This window comes from Falco punctatus, assembly GCF_963210335.1.
Source record: "Falco punctatus genome assembly, chromosome: 1".
Taxonomy (NCBI): domain Eukaryota; kingdom Metazoa; phylum Chordata; class Aves; order Falconiformes; family Falconidae; genus Falco; species Falco punctatus.
The window spans coordinates 54,081,618-54,109,471 of NC_137580.1; the positions used below are offsets into that span (position 1 = coordinate 54,081,618).

The following is a 27,854-nucleotide window of genomic DNA, read 5'->3' on the forward strand; positions in this document are numbered from 1 at the left end:
GTTTTTTGTTTTTTTTCCCTAATGGTGTTGGGTTTTGAAGGAAAATTTGCTTGGTTTATGTTCCCACAACAAAGGTTGTTGTGGGAACTGATGCTGCAGAGAGAACTGGACTCATTCTCAGGCATACAGAGCAAATGTGTCTGTGGAGTTGTGAGGATTTTCCATGTCAGGAAGGAGGGTCTCATCTCCCCACAACCCCACTTCCCCACATCTCAGCATCCCTGCATCTCCATATCCCTGCATCCCTTCTTCTCCCCACCCCAACATCCCTGCATCTATACATCCCTGCATCCCTTCTTCCCCTTATGCCAACATCCCCACATCCCCACAGGTCCCCTGCCCCAAGCATGACAGCCCAGATCTTCCCTCTCTGATGCAACACATCTGAAGAAGGAGGGACTTCCCTTCATTGCTTAGCCGCAAACACTCCCCTCAGTGACTGACTTGGGAGCACTGACAATCATTTCTGCCCATGGAATTCAACTGTGACAACAGCAAATGCTGTTTTTATGTCACTTTTTTTTTTTACTAAAGGATTAAAAGGAGCTATTAAACTAAGAGACAGACTATCTGGAATACAGCGGAGTATTCTGTTTCCTTTGCTTTTTCTTTGGGGAGGGGGCAGGGGAACTAATAATTTGTTCTTGCAATAAAATCGTCTTGAAGCAGCAGATGAGAATTTGTGAACTCATGCTGAGATTTTGCTTTGAATCACAGGAAGAGTGACTGGGAACTGGAGCCTCACTCATCACTGGGGAGTGCCCTCACCCTCTCAATGATAAAATAATTTTCTCTTCAGTGCTGAAAACATTTACCTGGCCTTTGCAAAGCTAAACTTATGTCAGCAAGACTCAGAGGATCCACCCAAGAATATTCTCACAGCTGGACATCAGGATATTTTCCTGGAGGGAGGGAGGGATTCAGATCCCCTGATGCAGAGGAAGGAGTTGCCTCCCACACTTCCCAACAGCCGACTTTTTTTGTTTCATTGTCTTTTAATATCAGTGCTCAAAAACCTAAATATTTATTTCCAACAGCTCTTCCATCCTCCTCCATTTTTACTTTTGTTTTTTGCTTGAAAAAAAGAGAAAAGCAAATTATTTCAAAGCAGCCTAGTCCAATTGTTCTCCCGACTGACAGCTGAATCAAAACAATTCATGAGCTGCAAAACCATGATACAGACTTTTTTACCCAGTAGTGAAAGGTGTCAAATGGGAATGTTTGCAAATAGCAGATTCCTTGTTCGTGGGTAAAAACCATATACACAGACAAATTCTAACTTAGAGGGGGAAAGAGTAGTTTAGTTCATGTGGAAAATAGAGGGAAATGATCAGATAGAGAGTATATGCTGGTATACGAGGCGAAAAGTCAAGACACGCTCCCTTTCTTGGTGTGACTAGCAAAATGTATAGAGTTTCTCATTACATTAAGCTGTAGTCATGTCCTTATGTCATGCTGGAGGGAAAAACCCACCAATTTTATTCAAGAAGTTACAGGTTAAAAATCATCTCTTTCTTAGTAAGTGAGGTTCAAACCCCTTTGATTATACCTCATGCCCTCTAAAAATTGCTATTTCTCCTTGCACCCAACAGTGACATCAGGAGGGGACCTGGGGTAAGTGTTCACCTGCCCCTCAGTGGAATGGCCTTTGGCTTTGAGAAAACGGTGCCATGTGCCACACACTGCGTCCTGGCTCTGGATGACTGAGCAAGTTCAGGGGGAGCACGCACCCGCGCACAGCGGAATGCCCTTCTCCCGCCTCCAGCTCACATCCCCTCGATGCCGGTGGGATTCTTGCCACTGGCTTCACCAGCGGCTGGATGTGGGTGGGGGGACAACCTGCCCAGGCAGGGTTTGCTGCTTCTGTTCCTTCTCTGGTTCACACCAGGACTCTGCAGCACAAAAGCTGCTCCGGTGCGTGTGGATTGCTCCCTGCTTCCCTCGGCTGTTTTGCCTGGCTCTCTTTCTACTGTCCTGTGAGTCCTGTGATACCATGTGTCCTTAAATATCCGCCCTTCACAATATCTGAGGGCCTCTGCAGGGATAACTTTCAGTGGCCAGGAGGGGAGTTTCCCTAAAATCCCAAATGATACCTCAGAGTTTCATATCTTCAGAGGTTTATCTTGTGGGTGAGAAAAATGTTTTACTCTCACTTCTTGGGAGAAGTGATTTTGAGGGGTCTTTAAGAGAGACTTAGAAAGTGGAGAGAAGTAGCTGCTTTAAAATAGCAAAAATACCCTACAAAAATGGTTTCAGTTTTCAGATGCTCCATTTCACTCTAAGGACAGGTTTTTAGTGGTGGAGAGGGTATCAAAGCATGATAATTAAAGCTGTGGTCGTGTTCTCTGCATTTGGGGCCATCTGGGAGCAAAAGTAATTCTGTCTCTCAAAGATGAGCCTCATACGTGTGAGTCCACTCGGGTACTTCTGCCCTGGCAGACAAATCCTTGATGAGCCCTCTTAAATGACGGAAAGAGTCACCAAGAGACATTAGTGTGGAAGAAATTGAGCCCATGATTTCTTAGCAATTCCTAATGATGTAATTATTTTGCCTTGCAGCACTATAACTCCTGGGTTGTTTGGCTGGAGTCTCTGGGGAAGTTTCAAGAAAGTTTGGAAAACAGCACTACGGAAATTAGAGGTCTCTCTCATATCTGCAAGGATAAATATATGCACAGCGCAATTAGTTACTGTGGAGTTAAAGTGCTATCCAGGAAATACAAGGGGTGGAGAACAGGGACTTTTTGGAACCAGAAAAGAAAGATATTTGAAAATTTTTAAAATAGAAACCCTGTAGAAAACAGGTCACATGAGACAGAGAAAGGATATCCTCATTTTTCATCATTAAAAAGAAACAACACTGTAATTAAAAACAGATTCCAGAATACTGGTCTGTTTATTCACTATAGATGGACCAAATTAGCAACTGGTTAGGAAACACACACCAAAAAGGAAAAAAAATAAGGGTATATAAGACTGTATTTTTCTTTTCAGACTTCCATATCCAAATACAGACACGTTTTTACATCTAAGGCTGCGTGCTCTCTCATTTGCTGCGGTGAGCTAGTTAAACAGCCCCTTGCCTTAGCTGGGAACAGGGCATGGTTGTGATGGTCTTTGCAGCTTTCTGGGCTTGTTACCACTCCAACTTCTGCCGCATCGCACAATTTTCCAAATTCCTTGCTGCTCTTCATATTACATTTGTACCTTCATTTCCAAGCAGTGAAGGCTGAGCTGGAGGGCTGGGTGAAGACGGAGAGGGGGGACCCAGCCTCTGGCAGGGGGCTGTCTCCCACCCCTGGGCAGTGGAGCTGCAGAGGCGCTTGCTCCTGGCAGCGGCAAGGAAAGCATTAACGTTTCTCTCCTCCCCTTCCCGCTCCTTTTTCCACTAACACCATCTGGCTGAGTGTCTCCATGGTCTGGCTGAAATCACACCATTCCACTGGCCAGTTCTGGGCTGCTCCCCACTGCTGCTTCAGCACCTTCTCTCCATCCACACTGCGCCTTTACGCAGGCACCAACCTTTGCTAAGACAGCAGTGGGGTAGGAAGGAGCAGAATTTCCAAGTCCTTTGTCCCAGTGCCATGTCCCAGCAGCCAGGCTGGGCAGTCTCCATCTCTCTCAGAGAGGGAGATGCTGAGAGCCACAACACCATGGGAAGAGACCATAAGGTCCTAGTATCTTCTGCTTGAGGCACTCCAATAAAAAGCCTAGACTGAAGACTCATGGACTCTGTTCTCTGTTTCATTAATTCAATGAAAAATGCCCTGCAAACCTAAATTAGATCTGGCCCACAGTCCAGGCAAGCTTGTGCACTCCCTGTCTCAGCTAGTGATTGCAATATCACTGCCTCTGGCCATGCTCTTGAAAACTGGACTATGTCATGAACTGCCATCTTGTACAGCCCAGCATACACCATGGCCACTTGCCATAGGCTTGGCAACCTGCAGAGAAGAGGGTGATGATGCCAGTGGGTGGTAACACATTCATCCACCTATGTCTAACCTGCTGTCTGGCGTGAGTGGGCACCTTCAGGACCAGTGGCCACAGTCCGACACGTGCCACATCCTTCCTGCTACAGGGAGTCCCTCCATCACTGCTTCCTGCTGTGGCCCTTTGCACTGCCTTTGGTGTATCCTGGATCCTCTGGTGACTCTTCCAGGTTGTTAATTTGGCAGAAGAAAGATGTAACCTCTTGCTGGGTGAGTTTGTGCCAGGTTAATAAGTTGAATCTGCCCACAGATGTGTCCAGTGAGTGGGAGGACCAGCAGTGGGAGCACGCAGCTTAGCAGGGTAGGGTGCTGGGGGTGTAAACACCCCATTTTGGCAGTAGGGAACTGCTAGATAAGTTCAGTCTGTCTTTTGGATTTCACCCTGTGATAGCTGGCTTCCCAACAGCTGTATATTTGAAAACCAGATATTCATGGGCCCCGATGACCTGATCCCCAGTCTTCTGTTGGTAACAATACTCAGTTGCACAAAGGTAGCAGTAGGTCTCCACTGTGGCAGCACGCCTTGGAGAATTAAGATGAGTGTTAAAACCTTCAGCTGTGACTGCTAAAGTCCCTAACTCAAACTTCTGGTCTTTCTGATACACCTCTGAATGCATGGAAGAAAGGCTTTTCTGCTAATGGAAATAAACGTTCTAGCTTTTTAAGATAAATTGCTCGTTCTGGTCAGTGCTGTTATGCTACCTCAGCACGTTTAAGTAGTCAAGCTAATGGTGACAACAGTGATTTGTTTGTTCTGAATCAGACATTTCATTTCAGAAAGTTACCAGCTATATTTTGCTACCATTAGTGTCAGAGAACTCATGTAGGTCAGGAAATGTGTATAGCCAACAGCCTACTCACTTGGAAAGGCATCCGTAGACAACAAAGTTTTATGAACAGAAATTTAATGGCATTGATCTTTCCTGTCTTTCCAAAGAGGCTGAGCTTAAGTGATTATTTTTGATGCTGAGTCCTTGTAGTTAGGTAACTGCTGGTAACGCAGGCTGCATTCTGCTCCTCTGCTGTACAACAGTGCCATCTGTAATCAATTGAGCTTCAGCCCCCCTGCATTTGTTTTGTCTTAGCTTTGGGGAATGGTGTCAATTAACGATTAAAAAAATCCTCTTTCCATTAAATTAAAGAGCATTTAAAAAAATAAATGCCACCCTCTGACAGCAGTTTAGCAGCCGGAAGGACAGTCTACCAGCCAGCCAGGGAAGGAACAGCAGAAATGAATATACATGCGTATCCATATGTAGTGTTTGGTTTTCTTGAGCAATTGCCATTTTATCCTGGAGTAACCCTCAAATCATTTGCAGAAGGGTGTCAGATAATGCTTTCTTCAAACCCAAGCCAGCTGTATGTGCAGGAAGGGAGAACCATATGGTGCCTTGTGTGTGAGGATGATATTTGCTGGGTTATGAAGATAGCTCTAAAGACTCTGGCTGACCGTTTCGTGGTGTGCACCCCAAGCTGCACAAGGCAGCTGCTTTTTCTGCCTGAGAGATGCACAGATCAAGGGCCACATTGGGTAAGTTGAAAGACAGGAAAATTTCTGAGTTACATACAAAAACTGGCCTTCTTCAGGTAAGGGACTTTCAATGTCTCCATTCATACAAACCACTATCACCAGATAAAACAAATGTGTATTTTGTAATGCTTTTGTCTTCCTGGTTATGCATTGCATGAATTCAGTACAATTCCTATCTTTACTGGAGGTGTACAGCCTTTTCTTAACCAATTCTTTTTTACTATAGTGACTAATTGCTAGAACTTAATTATGTGTTTTGTGACTGGGTAACTGGGCTGAGACTCATCCAAATGCCACATTTCTGTCTGAACAGGACTGCCAACATTTCAGCACAAATTGTCATGTGTGTACACTTAAAAATCCACCTTTTCAGTATTTGAATTTCTTTTACAGTGACTTTTTTCACTTATGCTGAAGGCCAATAGTGCTTGAAACACTTTCATAAACCCCACTTTTGAGAGGTTTATGATGTTCTCTGCACCGCCTTTATTCTGAAGAACTGTCTCCTTGTAAAATATGATTAGAATAGACACAGCCGCTGACATCCAAGGGTTTGATAGCCTTTTATAAATAGCATTTGTCCAGGGGAGTTTTATATGCAGATTAAGAGCTACCCTGAGTCTGAGGGAGTTCACGTCTAGACCTCTTGCTGCTCAAGAGGCTGCCCAGGCTGCCAGGCTACGCACTCCTCTGCCCAAAGGACATCCACTACCTGGATGTCCTGAAGTTGTGTCATTCGGCAGAGGAGAAGTTGTGAATCTGAGGATCACTGGCAAAATGGGAGCTTTATTTGCTCTTTAGCCTGGTGATAAGGGCCCTCATCTGGAAAGGGTAGATTTTCTTTCCCACCTGTGCTTTTAGGGCTGCTTTGGTACCCATTCCTAGCACTCGCAATGCTGGTGTTAAAATGAACATAGCACTCACCCCTGTAGTGGTTCAGGAGTTTGGGGCTGGAAATGCAGCATGCTCTGAACACTCATGGGCATGAGTCTTTCACAAGAGGCAGGTAGAGGGAAGATTGCTTGATGTTATTAGCAGGAAGGCAAATCTGAACATGTACGTGGGCACAGCAGAGTAAGCATACTCTGGAGAACCTTGCCTGGAAGCTGTGATTAAACTCCTAACTCTGTATCAGTTTGGTAATCTCTGTCTTTTTCCCCCCTCTTTACATTCCTGGGCAAAGTGAGGATGGAATAGTCAAAAGTAAGAGGTTACAGGGAATTAGACAAGAAAAATATGGGGTTTGAGTTTAGTTATGTTAAAGGAGTTGGCAAGATAGAAAGAAACAAACTGGAGAGAGCAACAGTAGAAGTTAGATCACTGTGAGAAATAGCAATTTAACTGCTTTGCACTGGGGTGATGGGATCACATAAGATTATTGTTTTCCCAAAAAGATTCATCAAAATACTGTAATATAGTCATAATTTGTCAGCAGTTGTGAAGTCCAGGCACCTCAGGCAACTTTTAAAACTCTGCATAATCTTCAACGTCTATGGGAAACACAATGAAATATACCCTGTTCTTAACTTACTCCTTTTGCACCACATATTTCATGCAGGCTTGGCTGTTGGCCTTTGTTTGCTAAGTAAGGGTTTCAACAAGTGGAGAAGATGGATGGCCAAGCCAATCAAATACAGAATATGCAAAAGGTCAAAGCACTCAGCTAGCACATTGCAGAGTGCTTCCAGATAAACCAGGCATAATGAATTGGATAACTTTCTCTTTGAACAAACAAAATAAGGAAACTAGAAAGTAGTTAAAGCTGATAATATTTTCTTTATGACTAAAGTGCTACATGCATAGCCCTGTGGAGTATGAAACAGGATAAAATCCTTTCCTTCCCTATCCTTTTGAAATAGAAGAGAACAAGAATAAGTAGTTTGCACATGTAATGCTGAATATATTTGTGTCAAAATCTATAGTAAATTAAGACTAATCTGTGCAAGCAGAGAAATGTTAACTTTTTTGTATGGCTACAGTTTTTTTCTTCATAAAAGTTTTGAATGAGGGGCATGTAGAAACATGACCTCTCTAACGTACCCTTTAGTCCTGGGCAGTGGACGTAGCAAAGAATGAAGGACCGCAGGAGTGCTTCTGTACTCCTGCTGCCACGTTCTTTCTTTGTGGTCTCCAATGCCAACAGGTCTACATTGTAATAACTGAATTAAAACCTAGGATTTAATCTTTTGGTGGGTAGTGCTGGGGGATACCCGCCCAGAGTGTGACAGTAGCAGCAGGGCTATGGAACTTCACTAGTGTCAGCAGAGGACCAACGAGGACACCACGTGCTGCAAGGCGTAAGGGCAGAGGTGCCTAGCCACTGGCACCCTGGGGCCAGCAGAGCTTGCCTTCTCATCTGTACAAACTCAGGGCACCTAGGAAAGAAAAACTGTTTAGAATGCTCAGAGGAAGTATTTGGTTTCCCAATCCTCCCATATCAGTATGTGTGCTAATTTTAAATGGGTCTCTGTTTCTTTCAGACTTATCTTTAGCTGCTGCTTGACTGCACTTGGCAGAAGAGAAACAAATACAAGTCATTGTTATTTCACTATCTCGAATACCAAGCATGTTTTCATTCCATCTAGCTAATACAAGCAGAAGATAAACTGGCTGCTTATTTCCTCTTTCTTTTCCAAAATAAAGGAGAGCGAAATGCCGAGACCTCATGGAGAGGAAGCTGTGGTGCCTCTGGAGGGTACATATGTACAGCCACCTATGAGACAAAGACAATAATAATGCTCTGAAAGGGATTTGAACTGGCAGATGTGGATTTTATTTCCATTTCCATCATAGACCCTATGTATGGATTTGGAAGAAATAAAGACCCGGATATTTAGTGAAACATCTCTATGACCTGTGAAGGGTCTTCACCTCAGCCCATGTGAGGTCCTAACTCCCACTCAAGCTAATATGGAGGTAGACCTTTTTTTGTTAACTTTGAGAAAGGACCTATGCCCAGTAATACTAACCTGACACTTTCTGAGAAACACAAATGTCCAGCTTTTGGAGAAGAGATACTTTGGTCTCCATTTGGTGCAATAGTCACTTTCTGCTTTGTGAAAACAGACTAACCCAGAGAAAAATACATTAGATTTAGAAAAAGCATTGCTTTTTGCAGTTATTGTCAGTTTACAACAGCCCCCACTCATTTCAGGAGCTCTGTAAATCTCACTAGGTTCCCAGTGATGGCCTGAGGCATCAAAACATCTTTGCAAGTCTGGGCTCTGGTGTTTAAGACTTCTGCTGGAAAAGTGTGCTGTTGAAGGAAAAGGGAAGGGAAAAAAACAGCAAGAAAAAAGGCCCCCTCGTCATGTGGAGGAATAGGCAGGTGAAATGAAACTCCAACTAAAATTGTAATTGCAGATGTAGAGTGGAGACAATGGAGCTGCAACGTTCTGCCCCATTAAGACTCCAAGTCCTAACACTGGGCTGATCTGACTCACTGGAGGGTGAGAAATGCAATGTGCTGTATTGCTTGCCACAAATAGCATTCGATTTCAAAACAGTAAGTATAACAGAGTTGTTCCAAGCTGTTCCAAGCAGATAAGATTTAAACCCTGCATGCTAGTTTTACATTGGTGACTAATGATTGAATGGAGGTGCAGAGCAGAGGTATCTTTAGTTAGGTAATCTCATGGGGTAAATGAGGTTTGGACTGTATTTTCTAGCAAATGTACGTTTAGAATAAATTATACTTATTTGAAAATCACAGGCTCTGTTGGAACTGCACTTTGCATCTCATATAGATAAAAAATGCATGTGGAGTTAATCTATTGGTACCCAGATGCCTCCCTGAGGTGTGCAGCCCCAGCACCTGCACAGTCACCTGGACATGAGCTGTTTATCATCGATGTGTCCCCATCCTGCAGCCATTCACTTACTGGGCATCTCCAGATGGGTGCACCAACTGGGGGTCATGAAAGCAACACCCTTTAAAAGCAGCCTGCATATCCCTCCCTCTTCTGTTTCCCTAATAGTGATACATGAATTTACTGAATTTTTCACACTGATCTCAGCTATTTCTGTGTTATCACCCTGGGAATACCTTATGAGCTACTGACCAAGCTGTAGGTACCAAGACCTAGCTATTAAAACCAAACCAAAACAAACTAAAGCAAACCAAACCAAAACAAACCCAACCCCCACACATAAAAAGAACCCAAACAACCAAACTAAACAAAACTTCCATGTGTTTTGACATCATATTTCCATGTAATAACTGATTTTTTTTCTCCTTTAGGGTCACTGGACAATGACATATTTCTGTTTACCTGGATGAAGCCAGTCTTCATTCACACCACTGTATCTCAGGAGAATTAGGCTTCTGGATGAGCTTTGTGGTAGGATCAAGCTTTGTGACCTCCTAGGGTACACTGTGCCATATAAACCTGCCCATTCTCTCAGTATTGAAGCAAGATGAATCCTGAGCAGTTACATTCACATTCGGTATTATTTGGATGCAAATGCATTCAGCCAAACACAGGAAAATCCCAAGTCCCAGCATCAAAGGATCCTTCTCTTTTTAATGTCAAAAAGTGATAATTCCTTCCTGCCAGCAAATCAGCTTCTTAGTGGTTCACTGCAGATGAAGGATTCCATTTGATTCCTGCTTCAGTTACTTGTGTTGGAAACATTCTTGAAATTTATTAGAACATGCTGAATCTTAAAATGCTTTGGTCAGAAAGAGGACTTAAAAGATGTCACCAGGGAAGAGTGTCAGCTTGCTTGCCACATGAGAGGCAAAGATAACAATTGGTCAAGGGTGTGACAATTATACTCCTTAGAGCATGTTTATTCTTATGCATCTATTACACGAATTTGTGGGTTTTGTCTCTAACATGCAACAATCAGTTATGCAACAAAAGTCCGCATGTACAGGGCCATATGAAAACTTGCACACACAGGTGAGGCAAGATGCATTTTCTTCCCGTTAGCAATCTCTCCAAGATGAATGATTCCTTTTTCCTATCCTCTGTTAGTTGCTGCGTTGTACCTGTGAGGACGTGACTGCCAAACAGTAGCCCCCAGTTCAGCCGTTGCAGCTAACAGCTCAATCCTATCACAGCTGTATCTAGACAAAGCCAAAAGCAAGAAAATCAAGGTTCTGGTGAAGTGCTAAAATGTGAAATAGTTGCCTAGAATTGTAATTTTAGATGGATTAAAAATCAGCCTATCGCAGGCACCAGTAAGCAGCTTTTTATAAAAAAATCATATTTTTATAATCTTTCTTCTAAAAAAATTCAACCTGTGTTTTCTGTTGAACACCTAAACCTCCAAGACTTGCGAAGTGCTTTGCAGTTTCTCCTCCATGTTTACTCTTGCCTCCTACCTCTGATCTGGAAAGCCCAGTAAGCAAATGAAATGGGTTCAACTCCTTCCTTTTAAGACTCTTGTTATGCTGGAACTCATGTCCCTTTCCCTCTGATAAAGCTTTAACTGCATCTTCCTTCTTAAGCCTCTTTCCCCATAACATAGTGATGAAATCACCATCCCTGGACGTGTTTAAAAATGTATAGATGCAGTACTTAGGGTCATGGTTTAGCGATGGTCTTGGCATTCCTGTATTGACAGTTGGACTTGATGTTCTTAAAGGTCAAGATCTTTTCACAAGTGGCGTTTTGACATTGACTTGTTTTGTCACAGAAGATTAATTTCCTCTTTTAGGGGCATCAAACGCCTTTGAAAATTTCAGTATAATGATTCCATCTTCAGTTAATTAGTTTTGCAAGAAAATACAAAACCAAAGTCACTTATTAACAGCTACAATAAAACTTATGTCACCTTAGTTAGCATCAGCAGGTCAGTTGAATGCATTTCCAGAAGTGCTGAGTGATTTGGGGCACAGTGTGAAGTAAGCTTTTCAGTATCCTTATTTTTCAGCAACAGTTTGTTATGGTTGTCACATGGAAGCTCAGACTCTGAAATTTCCCAAATTACAATTATGTTTTATAATTTGCCTTTTTGTTTGCTTGGTTTTAGCTGCTCTTCAGAGGAAACTAATATCTGCAAAAGGGGACCTATTCTATCAATTCACAAATGCACAGCACGTGTGTCAACCATAACTGGTTGGAATAAATTCTTTGCAAAAGGGAGGAATTCAACATGAGCATGGGCAACTCTCCTGTATGAACAACACTTTGCATGCTCCACTACCTAAATGAGCAAAGCAGAACAGAGCCGTGCCCTGCAAGTGGATGCCTTTGAAAACCATGCCTCTGTTACTTAAAGTTTGACAGTGCCTCGGAAGATAGGATCATTGCTGTGAGTGTCTAGTTTTTTAACTCTTCAAAATCAAGAAGTTTGGGGTCGTGCTCAGTCATGAACCTCAGCTTGGGTGTCCCAACTACCCCATGAGAGGGGCATCCCTCATTGCACTCGTGGAGGAAGCCCAGGAAAAAGCCTTGGGACCTGTCTCCAAAGCCCCAGACCAAGGACTACTGCCTCAAAATACTGAGAGTCTTTTGGGCAATTTGGGGACCAAGCTCCTTTGGCAGCTCTGAGTATTTTATGTATTTGAGGCTGATGCTTCTTCCTCCACTTTGAAACAGATGCTGCTCCTCCCAAATCCCACACTGAGGGGACTACATGCCAGAATAATCATGATTTTTTCCTCTTCTCTGTCTTTACCAAGAAGGAGGCAACTTAGCCTCTCATGCTTTCCAAAGATGATATAACATTACCTCAGGGAGGCTATGCCCCAGGTCCTGTTAGGACTCTGTCGTACTGGTTCAGTCTGGAGCACACGCCTGCTCCTTGCTCCATGGTATACATTAAGCTGCTTCCAGCAGGAGTTTTACAGCAAGCTCACAGTTGCTTTAAATTAGAAAAGCTGGCTAGTGGCCAAGGAAAGGAGTGGGAGCTTATTTAGCTGAGACAGACAGTTACAAAACTCAATACAAGAGCATCAAGCTCCAAATAAGTTTTCACAAAGTACATTACTTGTCATCGTGGTGTTTAAATTTGTTTTAAAGGATTTTGAATCACCAACACTCACCTGTTGGCTTCAATTTACAACTCATACACTACCCAGACGGAGCATGCTGCTTTTCCTGAAAAATCCGATGTCATCTACTGGAGCGTGACGGTAAGTTGTAACTGATTCTACTTTCCTATTCTGACTTCTCTGAAATGCATTTGAAGAAGGGAACTCAATAGAAAGACCTTTCAGAAAAATGCAGATTTTTACTGGAATACATGTAATTCTATCAGAAATTGACTGTAGTAGGGCTTCAGTGAAATCTGGGTTTGTATCTTGTCTTGTAAGAGAAGAGCAATAAACTTGGACATTTATGCACATAACATTCCTATCAGAAAGTTACCAGACAATTCGTTTTAAAAATCAAGGACACAGCTTTCTAGCAAAAGAATATTTTTAAATGTCTACCCTTCTCAGGATTTAGGATTACTAAATTGCCCAAAATATTTTTAAATATTTCTCTCTTTTTAGCTTTAATCTTACATTCCATCAACCCGAAACAGAGACTGTTGTTTTTTTCCCTTGTGAATAATTCCAACATCATTCCAAATCTTCACTTTAACCTTTGTTGCTATGGTTTCATAGAAATTTGTTTTGCAAAAAAAAATATCTGTAAATACCAAATAAATCATTTTGCTTCAGGGTTGTGTTCTTGCAAAGTTAAGCTCCTGCATTTAACTTATTAAACTCTCACAAATATATATATATTTGCTGGTTTGTTGGGGTGTTTATTCTGTTTGGTTGGGCTTTTTCAAGGTCGTTTAACTTTTTATGCTTCCACTACTACCAGCAGCATGCTTTGTGCCTATGTGCAGACTGGGAAGAGAATGTGTGTTGTTAAATATAAAGAAAATGCTGACCGTAAGTGATTAAACACAACCTTGGTCTGGGTAGGTGAGACTGTAAATGGATTAGCAGTTTCTTGCTTCCTTTTTTCCCCTGGGTCTCTGGTTACCATTATCCAAGTGAGGCTGAGGCAAGCTTGCCTGCATGCCAGCTGCCCAAAACCTGATACTCACAATAGTGGCTAATTTCTCTAACCCACTCACTTTCAAGGAAATGATGAAGCCTTTCAGGTTGAAGTTTTAGGAAAATATGGGTGTGAGCACAGCATTACCCACAGCCCTTGGAGCTGTGCAAGCTATGGAAATTCACTAACAGCAACCTGCTTCAGATATCACACAACTATTACGTTATATAGCATGCTGCATTAAAGAGGCAGAAAATCCCTTCTTCCCCCAGTGCCTGCTCTCTGCTTTCCCTGGCTTGGAACAACTTCAGCTGTGCTACTGGAGCAGATTTTTTCTGGTGGGAGTGCAGGGCCGTTGGTCCCTCTGATGCTGTGTCCCCATGGGCCATGCTCTGCCTATGAAATGCATTTGAAAGTATAGAAACCCAGAGCAGAGAGGGCATGGGAAAGGGTGCAGAAAAGCAAAACTGAAAGTGGAGGAGCTGATATGCCTGCCCACCGTCACAAGAAATCCTGAAAGTCTGGTTCTCTTTGAAGCTGCCCCTGGGCTAAGTTTTGTGCTGCGTGGGAAGCCCACCATCACCATCCTCGCTGAGGTCTGGAAAGGCAGAGCTAGGGACATCTCCATCGGGTGCCACCTGGGTGAGAACTATGTGGCATGGGAACTGGGAAGCATATGACCCTCTCTTAGTGGTTGCCTGTTCTTTGTCCTCCCTCTGTAATACTCCACCGATCTGACAGGTAGGTGAGAGTGAAGGTGGTGAAGGCTGATCCCACTCCATACTGCTTAATGACACAGGAGACAAGATGGTTTCTGAAACTATCTAAGCCACAGGGACTGCTTCTGGCTCTGCAGCAATAACAGGGAATGATGCAAACGAAGAACGCAGTGTTCATATTGTTTCATCCCCTCCATCATCTCCACATTTCACTGTTGCACTTATCTATGGTTCAATCACAGTGGCAAAGTGAGAAGGTAGATCGAAATCCACATATAAGCAGTGTCCTGAGGACTGGATTTGAGTGCCTGCAGTAGAAGATCCTATGATACATCTGACATATATCCTTAATTCTCCATGACATGTCCGTTCACAGGTCTGTCCCATGCACTGGTAAGCCTAATCTCCAGAGTCCTTGAACAGGTGCTCCAGCAATTTTACACATACTGTCATGACAAGATCAAATAATACCCATGTTATCAAAGAGACATATTGCAGATGATAAGGTGACAATTTAGTTTGACCAGAAAAACTTAATCTCACAGAGGAGTGAAAATTCTAAGGCTGCAACCTTTTATACAAATAAGAGGCATTAGAAAAAATGCAGTTTCTGGTTACTAGAGGTTGCTTGTTGCAGATACAAGTGAGATAATTATTGGCTAGGTTTGTTTTAGTTACAGGCATCAGTCTGCAACTGTCAGCAAAAGGTGTTCGTTTCTGCCTAACAGCCTCTCTAAAGTAAGAGGTGCAGATCAGTAGGGTAGTTTCTTTGCTGGAGAGAAGAAGAAATCCAGATTACTCTGATTTCCCAATACTGAAAAAAATTGTTTGGGTTCTTCATAAATTAGTATTCAGATTTTATTTTGGAAAAGCAGTGTGAATCTGCTCTTGGTTGTCTAGCCTCAAGCTTCACCTGGTGTCGGATACAGATGGGAAAGCTTGAAGCAATGAGGACAGGACTGCAGAGGACCTGACTCAAGTCTTCAAAGATACTTTACAGTTTCATTAAACCTTAGGGGGATAGGACCATATGATGTCTACACATTTCTGTGAGGTGTATGTGTTGGGAAGGGCAGGATTGTTTAGTGCATCACCAGTTCTCATCACAGAGGATAATGGGGACCATTTTTAAAGGGGAAGAATAGGCTGTACATAATGGGAAAAAGATTCTGGCAGCAAGAGCTATAGGGTTATAAAACAAGCCAGAGGGAAAGAGGGGAAAAATCTCACTGGCTGGGTTGTTTCACTTAGTCTGGGCAAACCTAGAAGAAATCTGTGGGGAGCAATCTTTCCTAGGCTGAGAGATGTGAGAATCCATATGTTGTGCTGGCTTAAATGTATTGGCTTGTCTTCCGTCTATCTACTGGATTTGTCTTCCTCATCTGTGTGTCACATCTCTCAGACCCGAATGGGGTGCAGCCTGCGGAAGTGGAGGCCAAATCTCAAACAAGATTTAATGGAGATAGTTGACTGTGTTTGGATACCACCAGGCCACCCATCCTATTTCAGCTTACACTCTGCCCTCCCCCTTTGGAGAGACCCCAAACCCAAAATCAGACACTCTGTAACAAACAGGAACATCTGGCAAGAATCTGAAGCTAAAGCTGGGGAAGGAAAGGAACGGTTCAGTAAGGGGATGTTTTTTTTTCGGATGTATTGTAATTCATGCACTCTGTTTTATTCCTCTCAGTCTTTGCTACATTCTTTCAATAAAGATATTTTTCTTTCAGTAAAATGTGACTGGAGAGGGATATTAGTAACGGAAGTGGGACCCAAAATGTTGTTTAAAAAATGTGCAATAAAAACAGGGAGTGACAATGCTATAAAAACAAGGAGGGCTTGAAGGGCAGGGCTGAAGAGGTGTGTGTCCAGCCTGCTCACCCCACCTCTTTCTGATGGGCCTCAGGGCTAGGTCCAGGGCAGCATGGGAGTCCCATCACTGCAGCACAGGGGTATCTGATCTGTGAGATACATATGTGTATTTTTTGTACCCTTTGGGAAATAAAAAAGAAGGCTGAAATTTTTTTCTGGATATGTCCAGGAAAACTCTCCCTTTTCTTGGAGGGAGATGCTCCCTGTGCTGGAACATGCGTCTGCTATTCTCGCTAGCAGTAACGACTCAGGACCAAAAGTCTTTTCCCTTTTCAGCAGCCTATAAAAACTTGATGTTACGCCAGCCTTGCTAGCCCCACACTGATGTTCCTGCACAGCGCCAGTCTGCTGTGTTTCAATGCACCTGGGGATTGGAGCCCACCTCCTCAACACATCCCAGACTGCTGTTTCCAGTCTTTTTTCACTGTCACTAAACGGAAGTGGTTCTTTTGGGACTTAGCAGAGAAACACCTAGGTTACTCTTTGCATCCATTACTTATTCTAGATACCATGTCAATTTTTTTTTTACAGAGCAATTGGCTCCTTTGAGTCTTTATGAGCTCCAGCTCTGTGCAGATGTGCTCTGGAAGTTATCTTCCAGAGCCTGTCCTTTTTTGGTCCCGAAATCCGAGAACAAACCTTTGATCACAGCCCTGCATTAGCAACCCTCCCAGTCCTGCACATCTTTACTTGTGTCCAAATACTCTTCCGTTCCTCTGCCCTTTTCCTCCTGTAAATTACCAGTCTGGTATCCTCCCTCTCATAGCCCTTCCATTTTCCTGGTGTATCTGTGTGTTTACCCAAGGGCTCCCCCTTTACCACCTCCTCACAGGGGGTTTCTGGGGGGCGCCTGCAGGCAGCTGTTCCTTCCTGAAGTGAGGGCAGTCGATCCTGTAACCCCTGCTCAAATGATGTGCTAAGGCACTCTGCAGCTTCCCGAGAACTGATTTCCCAGTGTCTGGAGGAAGACCAAGGCCGCTTTGGCCTCTCTCAAGTTACTCAGTTTCTGTTTTCTGATTTTCTATTACTCAGTGCAGACATTCCTGCTAGAAAGTGGCAATACATGTCTGTAGATGACCTCTGAGTGGGGTGGAGCAGTGAGAAATTATTCCAGGGAGAGGTTTGGAGGTGGGAACAGGATGGTCTGTGCTCCAGCGAAGCAGTTTGCATAAAGGCCTTGTCACAGCTCCCACTCCTCTCCTGGAAGAGGAGAATTTTCACTTCTCTCCCGGGCTTGGGTAAAGGGAAAAGAAAAAAAAGAAAAAGTTCCCTTTCCTGATTCAACTTCATCATCATCCACTTCATCATGTAGCCAAGTGTTCCTTACAGAAATGCAAAGATCAAGTAACATGGACAAACAGGCAGAAGGCAACAGCTCAGGCAAGATGGGCAGGTTCAGTGGTCCTGGCTAGCTGTGAAACAAGTTGTTCTGCTACCTCTCCCCTCCCTGCCTCCTGCACCCCCAGAGAGAGCAGCCTGACCCATGGCTCTCAGAGGGGCTCTGAGTGGGTATTTCTTTTTGTTTCTCTAGAAAGGGGGCTGCATTTCACTGTATTTTAAGCTTTACAGCTGGATTACATTGCTTTATATTGGAATGGGGCTTTGGAAGCTGCATTGCAGATTGCCTTCTGCTTTTTAAGAAGAATCGAGTTTCCTCTGCAGGGCTGCCTAGGTTAGCTCCCTGCACGCTGACAGTCCATGCACCTCGGTCCTGATTTTGTAGTCTGCTTTGAGCGGAACTGTGGTTCGAAATTCCTGTGCATGGAATTGCTCAGACATAAATGCATGTACTTTGCACTGTGTCACACCTGAACGGTGCCTGCTGCACTACTTGTGTAGTGCAGGTGTCCAACTGGTAGGACCTGCATTGAACAGCCAGTCTGAGAGCATGCACTGAACCTGCCTGGGGTTTCTTGCTCTGATAGATCTGATACATTATTGGAAAATCTTGGTTAAATGCACATACTCCTCAAACCCGCCTGAAGAAAATATCCAGACAGAAAAGGAGGGCATCTTGGGAACAACAGCTGTTAGAAAACACCCAGCATCTTGATTTCTCCCTTTCTGCAGGCCTGCTCTGTCCTTGAGGATCAGGGCTGCTGTCTGACAGTTTTGATTGTCAAAGGCTGAACAAAACGATATCTGACTGGTGTGTGTGAAACATCTGTTTCTGCAGCCCATTATGGCATGTATTAATACCCTTCAGTGAAATCCAGGCCACACTGAGGTCAAAACAATCCTTGTTGTTCCCTTCGTGGGGTTGCATCGACCAGGACCATTGCAGGGGCAGCTTCTTGGATGATGCCCAGAGTATATTTGGATTGCTGCATCGGCAGGATTTAGCTCCAGCTTCCTACTCCTGCAGATAATGGTTTGTAGCCAGGAGGGTGGTTTTCATACCCCCTGCATGAGGTGAAAGCTCATATGCAGTGCTTTGATGTTCTGTGTCTCTTGGTCGTTTCCAGCCCACCTCAGCAATCATGAAGTTGTATCACCTCTGCAGGGATATACCAGGGATGTAAAACATCTTTGTCCCCCCCTTTTCTTCATCAGAAAAGCTGGCCGGGCTGCTTACTGCCACCACTGCTCATGCTTGCACGACCTCTGCAGTGACTCTGGCACAAGGTTTGGATTCCTTGACATTAATATTTGATGATCCCATAGCAGAAACAGTTTCATTTGCACGGAAGAACTGCCAAGACACCCTTAAAAGGAAGGGTCTGCTGAAAGCATGCTGCTGAATATGCTTGCCACTGCTCCAACCTTCCCAGACACCATCCTGAGCAAGCCCAGGAGGAGCTGTGGCACCTCCCCTGCCACGCTGAGCCCCTGTGCAGAGGGGAGATGTCCTGATCCTGTTGGACCCTGTGGCCAGAGGTTGACAGGACGGTGCCCTGGCACCAACCACCACCACCACCACCACCCCGCCCAGCACCAACCAGAGCAGTCCAGCCAGCCGCTTTGCTGTGCGTGCCTCCTTTTCGGCATGTCAGAGGAAGCAGATGTTTCTAATTTATCACTAAAACCAAACAATTTAATCCCCCAAATATGCAGCAGTGGGGGGTGAGGAGGGGCCCTTCCACTTAAAGCTGATTTATAAATTGGATAATTAAGGTTAATTTGCCCATGAATGAAGCAGATATGTGTCAGAGATCATTACCAGCACTTCCTCCCTCTAATTTTTGCAAGCCCTAAACATCTAAAGCCTTAAGGCTCCTCATCCAACCTGAGGCACCACGACACGTTCCTGTTCTGCCGGCCAAAAGCAGCTGACGCCACTTCCTGTCATCAACAACCCTTGTATTTATGTATTTAGGCCTTCAGAACATCAGTTACATGTCGCGGGCGCTGCAGCCCTCCGTCGCACAGGTGCAAAGGCAGGCGGCGGTGACAGCTCCAGCATGCCACCCTTGCTTCCAAAGGCAGCCTCAGCTCGGCGGGCGGCAAGCAAGGCTGGGAGCGGGCGCCTGGAGCAGGCCACGCTGGGGGCCTACAGGGGCTGCCTTCGCTCGACAAAATGGCTAAAGGTGTTGATGAGAAGGGGCCTGAGCCCAAACCCATTTCAGACAAGACTGAGGGAACTATTGGTTTTGCCTGTGCTGTGTCAGTGCCCGAGGCCACACCATGGAGCTTCAGTATTTCAGCACATGCTCATATATTGAGCCATCCAGCCTACAAATACATGCACCCTGTCCCTGCTGACAACTGCTCCAGACCACCAGTTCCTACTGCTTACAGCTGGTGTTATGTTTATTAAAAAAGGCTCTTCTCTGGGCAGCTTGGCATCTAGCCACAGCACGTCTGCCATGCACAGGCAGCACTGAAGTAACAGCAATGTAGTAGCCTTAAAAAGATCTTAATATCTCCTGGAGACACAGCAATCATACCGGCCAGGCACTGCAGAAGGTCGGAATTTGGGGACTTTGGGTGTCTGTAACAGGTGATGGGAAAAGGCAACCCCTACCAGCAGCAGGGTGATGGAAATGCCTGGGCATCCACAAAACAGAAAGCACCTGGTGTGGGAATGGGAGGGAGTCCTGGTGCAGGGCTTCAGCAGCCCACAGACCCCCACCCTAGGATGCCGGGCTGGGAACACCAGGGCTCAGTGGGGCTGGACCCAGGTGCTGTGGGTCACTGGGCAGCCAGGAATAGGGTGTTCAGGGAGGCAGGATCCTGGCAGGGCTACCTGGACCCCAGGGGTGTAGGGGCTCGTTACCTAAGAGGTAGAACAGGAAGAATACTGAGCTCGATCTGCAAGTTGCTGTGCTAAACCTAGCCCTGTTACATAGGAAATGGACAGCTGTATTGATTTCTTTTGACTACACCTTTAAAAATAGGATTTAATTCGATGCCCTCTTCTGGTAGATGCTGCAGTGCTCCCCATTCCTCATACACTGGTGCCTCTGCTGCGGGAAGGGACCCAATGACTCAGGCTGTCCCAGGCGTGTGAATGCACATTGCAGCCATGGCATAGCATGCTGCTTTTGGAAGTTTGGGATTTCAGGTTTAACTGCAGCAGCTGAGTGGGTCATAAGAAAACGCAAAATAGCATCATGTGCAGCTTTATGCTGGAGTCACTGGAAATTGTCTTACACTGGAACGGTGAGAATGCTGTGGGATGCTCCCAGGGTTGGAGCAATCAGGAAATCCTTCTCCTCCATTGTTTCTATTAAATGGTAGGATTAGATAATGTAGCAGGATTGCAAGGAACTTCTCATCAAGCCCAAATGTCAAGTAGGCTAAATGAAAGAGTGAAAAGGAGAACAGAAGAACAGAAGAAAAACAGAAGGAAAGCAGCACTAAAAACAGGAATCAGAGCTCTCAGTTCTTTGCTTGAGCTGCTACACTCCTGTCCCTCCTATACACAATATCCATATAGTGATCTGGGAAAACACTGGATTTAAGAAGAAAATTTAAGACAACCGGAACACTACTGATCTTGAACAGAGCTGAAGCAATTCTATTTCTGGACTAAACAAAAAAAAAATCCAAACCAAACCAACCAATCAAAAAAAAATTAACTCAAACCAGACCAATAGGTTTAGGTTACATGCAATGAGAGCAACAGCACCAGTTTATTCTGCAAAGCTGCAATTTGCTTTTCAGTTTTGAAGCCTTCTCCCAAATGAAGAAACCAGATGCCATTAAACTAGCTTGTACCAGTGATGCAGCTCTTCTTGCAAACTGGGCTGCATTTCAAGAGGTGATATGCACTATAAGTGGCTTCTTCTCTACCTTGTTTGAGAGGTGCCTTCCCTCATTCTGTACCCATGAGGCATGGCCAGAGATACCCTTGTGTCAGAAAGCCTCACACTGGCAGCAAAGAGACTGGTTGCAGCTCACTGCAAGAAAAGAACATTTTTCTTTGATGTTTTCAATAGCTTGGTCTGAAATAGCCTCAAGCTCACTCCAGACCTGATGAAAAGACTGATGAATTTGAAGTAGGGAAGCTGTCTCAAATTTCCAGATATATCTTGAACATGATATTTTGGAGCACCAATATTTGTTTATGACTGTTATTTCCAGGGCTGTAGAGAAGAAAGGGCGACAGATTTAACTTACAGAGGATTTGATCTGTTGCAAAAAGGACCATTTTCTTAAACTGTCAAAAGATTAAGCATAATGTTTTACCACCACGTTGAACATACACGAGCAACAGATTTTTGATGGGAAAGTGACACAAGCTGATAAAAATATTTTTATTCAATGATAGAAAGCACGTTTTCTAATTCCCAGGGAGTTTATTTTGCCTTCTCACCTTTTATGAAGTAGCAATATTTGAAATGAATTTTCTTTTGGCTGAAGATAGACTCCACAATGCAAGAAAGAATGTCCTGCCTTCAGCATCTTCTTCCATGCTGTCTGACCTCTAAGAGGGAAGGCAGTTTATTAAAAAATCCTTTCTGACACTCAAATGGAAGATCACACAGTTCCTCAAGTGCAGGCTCAGGACATTTGTATCTGACCATGAGATTCGCTTTTGATGGGTTTTAATGGTATGTGTTGTTGATGTTCCTAAATTATATGGCTCAGTGAAGTATTCAAAAACAAATGATCAGCCCCCAAAGGGTCTGATAAAAGGCCTAAGGATAAGCTTTGATGTGGATGTAAAGCTATGGTAGCTGTCAGGTCCTGGAGTCATCTTCCAGTGGCATCCACATGACCAGAAAGGGAATATATATGCTTCTGCACATTTCTGAGCCAGAAATTCAGCTGGCGTAAATTAATTATGCTGCCTTTGCAATCAATGCAGCAGTACTCATTTATATCAGCTCAATATCTGGCCATTCAGATTTCAAGACTGAGAAGTTATACAGACAAGATATTGCACACTACAGGTTTAAAAAGGAGATTTGCTCTTTACATATTAATGATATATTAAAATAAAATAGATTACACTTCAAAAAGTCAGAATTCTTCTTTTTTAATGTGCAGTTTGAAACATCACCAGGAATTTGCAGGTCCTGAGTTCTTGCCCATTATTCACCAGTCCATATACTATCTGAGACAATGTGAACAAGTGCCATTAGCATCTCACCTTAAGTGAGATATTGCTGTGGTCCCAATTTGGCTGGCTTGGCAAGTCTGAGCAGGTATGCAGCACAGTGTCCAGAGCAAGGGTTGGTAGTATGGGATATCCACATACAGGTTGCAAAGAAACTTAACTAGATCACTCCAGGAAACAGTAAGTCTAGCATAGATCTGTGACCCATGCTATATTCTTTTTGGTTTTCTCAGAAGTAATATATTGTTTCTTAGCTATGTTCCATTTACATATATATATATATTGGTGGGACCATGCATAAAACAGTATTACTCACCGAAAGCTAAATGTGAGATTGAAGTGTGAGGGCCATACATAGGAGCCATTTGTTTAAACATCTTCATTTTCATTCTTGTATTTCAAGACAAGACAATCTTGTCTTTCAATTCTTCCCAAGCCCTCCTTATGTATGAAATGAATTTCAAAACAAAAATTTATTCCAGATGTCTTAAGTATATTTTTCCAGGCTTGCAATTTAAACAAGTTACAGCAATACTCACCTTCATATAGTTTTTGATCATTACAATACGAATTCTCACTGACAGCAATGGAGATCACAGGGAATTTTCCTAGTTTCCAAAACCAGCTTTTACTAATTTAGATCCCCTTTCAGCTTGTCAGAAGGGCTGCATTTTAAGTACATTAATTCACTTGATGATCCCTATTACAGCTGCCCACCACATGTGAACAGCAGTAGCGTTACCACTTTTTCCCTTTTCCTCCAGTTCCAGCTTCAGCTTCAGTACTGGAACCCATTACATAGCTGGTGTCTCACAAGTGCTGTGTTGCTTTGCCCCTTGCATCAAAAAATCATCTGTAATAGCAGGGTGGCTATTAATAACTAATAGCTAACTAATAGCAGGAATGCACAGAGAGCTGACAGAAGGTAGGATGCCAGCCCTGAGAGATCACCACTCAGTTTCTTACTCTGCACAGACTATGTGATCTCTGGCAAATAATGTTGTTCTGGTGCCCTTAGTCCACATCTGTAAAGTGAGATATTATTTTTTGGCTTCCATGCCAGATAAGTATAATCAAATGATTGGGCAATCAGATATTGCAATAAGCAAAAGTTTGTAATTACCTGAGATACGGGTTGCAAAATCCCTCTGGATCATAATCATTGAGTCAGCTTCTTGCTCCTGGGGATAGTGGAGGTCAGGTGTGCTGTATGGAATGCAAAACTGAATAACAGAGTCATCATGGCACTTACTGCAGAGACAGCTGCCAGCTGATTAGACCTGCTTTGAGCAGATGTTGGATGAGATGAACACCAAAGGTCCCTTCCCACCCAAATCACTCTTGTGATTATGTTCTAACACTGCACCTCCACAAATACATCCTCTCAAAGCACTGGAGACCATGGTGCACACCCCCAAAGTAGGACTGCAGGAGACAGCCTGCCTCCATTAGGGACAGACCAACTAAGTCATGATGGACTGAACGGATTTAGGGCAGCTCAGTGCCTCCACCAAAAGTATTTGAGTAGCTGTGGCCCCAGGCTGATGCTAGAAACAGTGTAAGTGTCTTTAGATAGCACTGTGCCTCCGTGGAGCCAATCAATGGCACAGTTTATCTCCAGATGAACCATCTAAAGATAATGAAATTTTACCATATTGGGAAATACACTCTCTAGCTGACATTTACCTGCCATGTCATATTAACATTGTCACGGAATCAGTGTTTCAGTCCTTGCTGCCCAGCCTTTGCAGGAAATATTGAAACAGCCTTGTGGTTCCTATTGACTCTGCGTACGTTGCGTCTCTCATGAAGTAACTAAGTGTGGGCTTTGTAAAAGCCTTGTGAACTGACATCAGAAGTAACAGCTACCAGGATGTATATCCCTGTGATGCCCGAATTTTTTAAAGCTGTTTGTAAAATTAGACAATTTCAAAACAAAGTCCAGTCAAGGCGGTTTAATGGACTGTGTCACATCAGACATAGGGACCTAGTTTCTCAGTGTCTCGGAGATAACTGTAGTGTCATGCCAGCAGAGCAGCACTCCCAGCCTGCAGGTGGCACAGCCCAACCAATCTTCTGGGTGATAGAAAGATAAATGAGAAACATAAGACTTTAATTTGCATATAAAGGTCTACATTTCTACCAGGAAGAAAAAGAGGGGGAAAAAAAAGAATAAAGGTTTTTCAAGTTTTTTATGTGGTAGATCATGACAAAGACTTCATCCAACAAATGTCGTACATTTCTATTTGTGTTATAGCTTCTGGGGTCCTGGCCAAGCTTTCACTTTCACATTCACAGCTGCAATTCTAACTGTGACCCTTAGTTTGGGAACTGTTTTCACTCCTATATGAATGTCTGTGAATGCATATACAATATTTGGTAAAACAGGTGACATTTTCAGAGACGAGTGCTGCCTCCAGTTGTGAGACACAACTGCATGTGGCCACAGTGAAACACAGTGTCCTAAGTCTTGCAGGGTTTACACAGCTGTGTTACGGCTGAAATGGGCTGAGGGAGAAATGACGTTGTCCATGCATGGGGGGCTGCAAGTGTCCTGCCCTGTGGCTTGTTGCTTCCTCAGGCAAAAAACAGATCCCTGGGGCAGAAACTGAGTCACGCTTGGAGATAATTAGCTGGTGCTCAAATTATTGGCATGTTTCAGATGTCCATACTGATAACTACAAGGTTTGGTTCTCAGAAGTTATGTATATATTCCACTTGTCTCAAAACATTTCACAAAGAAGCAGGTAATAGCTCCCAGATATTTGAAGTTTAGACTCTGGAAGTTACAGACAGAAAGCTGGATGGGATCCCGATACACCCTGCTCACGGGGCTGCTGTCTGAAAGCTGGGTATCTCCAAGTAGTTCTGTGGTGCCAAGCCTTGTTCCTACAAACCAGGTCACAAGGCCTCCACGTCAAAAAACAAGATTAAAAGTAAAAACTCCCAGCTATTTTCTAAAAATAGAAAAGTTGTACTGGGACAAATGGAGAAAACTTGCTTGCTGATGGCTTAGCAGAGAGGGAAGAGGTCTGGCACGGCAGGTGACAACAGGCTCAGCCCTGCATGGCTGAGCAGGAGCCAGAGCAGGGGAGTTCAACACCTACCTACATAACTAAGTCCTAGGTGTGAGACTTGAGCTCGCTGCAGAGAAAAGGAGTTTTGGTGTCTAAAGAGCAATACTTGCACCCACAGTAGTTTTAAAGCAACAGCTTGCAAACATGACTTTTCATTTTTTTAAAAAAAGTCAATGCCAATACTTTGAAATTCAAGATTTACGTATATGGTTTGATAGTGCTTCATATTTTGAAAATGTTAGTGGAGGAAGAGAAGGGGAAAACAGCAGGAAGAGCTGAACAGAGTAAAAATTAATTTATTGTAGACTTAGAGTTTCAGTATTTGACAAAGGAAGTGAGTATACATGGAAACTAAATTGAAACTGAGACTTCTCTCGTTCAACACAATATATCAGTGCTACTAGTCAGCTGCAACTGGGAGAAACAAATTAATTACCAATAAACAACTTTGAAGTTTTACATGTGCTTTAGTGTCTTAATAAAGTTGCAGAAAAAGAAGCAACAGCAAAAGCTGAAACCAAATCTGAGATTCAAGAAAAACCTTGATTAACAGACACGTAAAATGTGTAGGGGACTTTTCAAGTCCATTGTCACACAAGAGGAATAACACACTAGACAAAAAAGATCATTTGATCATTCTTCAGTAATATTATTTCTTTAGCTACAAATGCTTATTAGAAGTTTTGAGGGCTTTTATTTTAATCTTTAGGTTTCATAAGGCCAGGAATATTGCATTTACAGTATTTTAAAGTTTAATTTTATGTGGTTAGTTTTTTTCTCTTTTCCCCTCTTTTGCAACTGAATACAATGGAATAAATCAGGACTTTGATTTTCTTTCTTTCTTGTCTGTTTGCTAATCCTTTTATTATGCCTAAAATAGAGGGGGGGTGTCTTATCCTCTCCATAGAAAATCTGTTCTCATTGTCTGAGAATTGAATGACTATGTTTAAAGTCATGTCTTTATGCTTGTAAATATAATTGTAAAATGGAGCAGAGAACTTTTTTTTTTCTGAAAACTTAATCTACCTATTTTAAGCTACATCATTATCTTGCTTTTCATATTTGTCTCACTATTTGTTCTACAGAGAACTTCTTCCAAAAGCCGTACTTGTTTTTATGAAGTTTAGTAAGTTTAAGTAGACCAAAGAAAGAGGGAGAGGAAAAAAGGAAGTAAATAGATCTTTTGACAAGAAAACAAGATATCTGAAAAACACTCATTTTGCTTGCAGGCAATTCACTGCCTTTATGATGTCTGAAATGCTAAACTTCAGTCTGGGTTGCATTTCCTGGCTGAGGTACAGAGATTCTCAGAAAACTGAGGTTTGAAATAGAAAGTCAGCAGTAACTTCATCTGGAACACAAGGAACCTCAGCAGAAGGGACAGAGCTGAGAACGCTGCCACTTGGGAGCTATGAACTGAAATAGAGACGCCTGTCATCTTTGTTTTATTTTTAAAATATTGGAACAAATTAAAGGCTGAAAATATGCATTGTGTTTTCATTTTGCTGTGCCTGCACTAGAAGCATTGCTTTCATACCCTACTGGTACATGCCACAGTTTCTGCTCTCTGATCGCTCACTCTTATGTTACTGCTCAAGTATGCATTCAGAAAAGAGCCAGCAGATATAGTAGATTTATTCTAGTTGTCGAGGTCAAGGACTCTTTCTTTTTTTTCTTTTTTTTTTTTTTTTTTTTTTTTATTCAGCTGAGAGGGAACTCTTTCCTCATAACACCAGACAGGCTTTCTGTTTTGCAGTCTACTGTCAGTGTGCACCACTGATAAAAAAACATGTGAGGGTATTTTTAAAGGAAATTATTTATCACTCTAAAGCACCGGTGAGTTATGTGCTGTCTCCAGTGCCAAAGTTAGGGGGCTTTCAGCAAAGCACAGTGTCTGCATGCACTGCAATTCAAAGACTCCAGCTGCTGGAAGCTCTTGCAAGCCATGTAAGTAAAGGGCTTTATTTCACTAAACCAAACCTCATATATTCTCTTGCCTCGTAAAAACTCTGAGATAATCTAAACTTGAGATGAGTTTCATAATACTAGTAATGTTGTTATCTTTCTGTTGCTTTGATTAATGTGTGTACGTCAGCACAATAACTAAATAACCTTTTTAGAAATGTTTTGCTTGTGAGTAGTGTAAGGAGCAGAATCTGTACACGGCTCAGGCAAGCTTTGTTTGCTTTTCTGATCGCTGACCATTTCTGTT

General features: G+C 43.2%; 1 protein-coding gene across 3 annotated transcripts in view; it reads left to right on the top strand.

Moving 5' to 3' along the window:
* C1QTNF7 (C1q and TNF related 7) overlaps nt 1-27,854 on the top strand; it is a 67,111-nt gene that overhangs the window by 4,026 nt on the left and 35,231 nt on the right. Inside the window, exon 2 of one of the 3 annotated variants that reach the window (XM_080378946.1) lies at nt 2,560-27,589. The gene's annotated coding sequence lies outside the window, so the exon portion shown is untranslated. Of the gene's footprint in view, nt 27,590-27,854 lie in introns of all 3 variants that reach the window. The other 2 variants (XM_080378945.1, XM_080378947.1) reach the window with 2 other exon arrangements.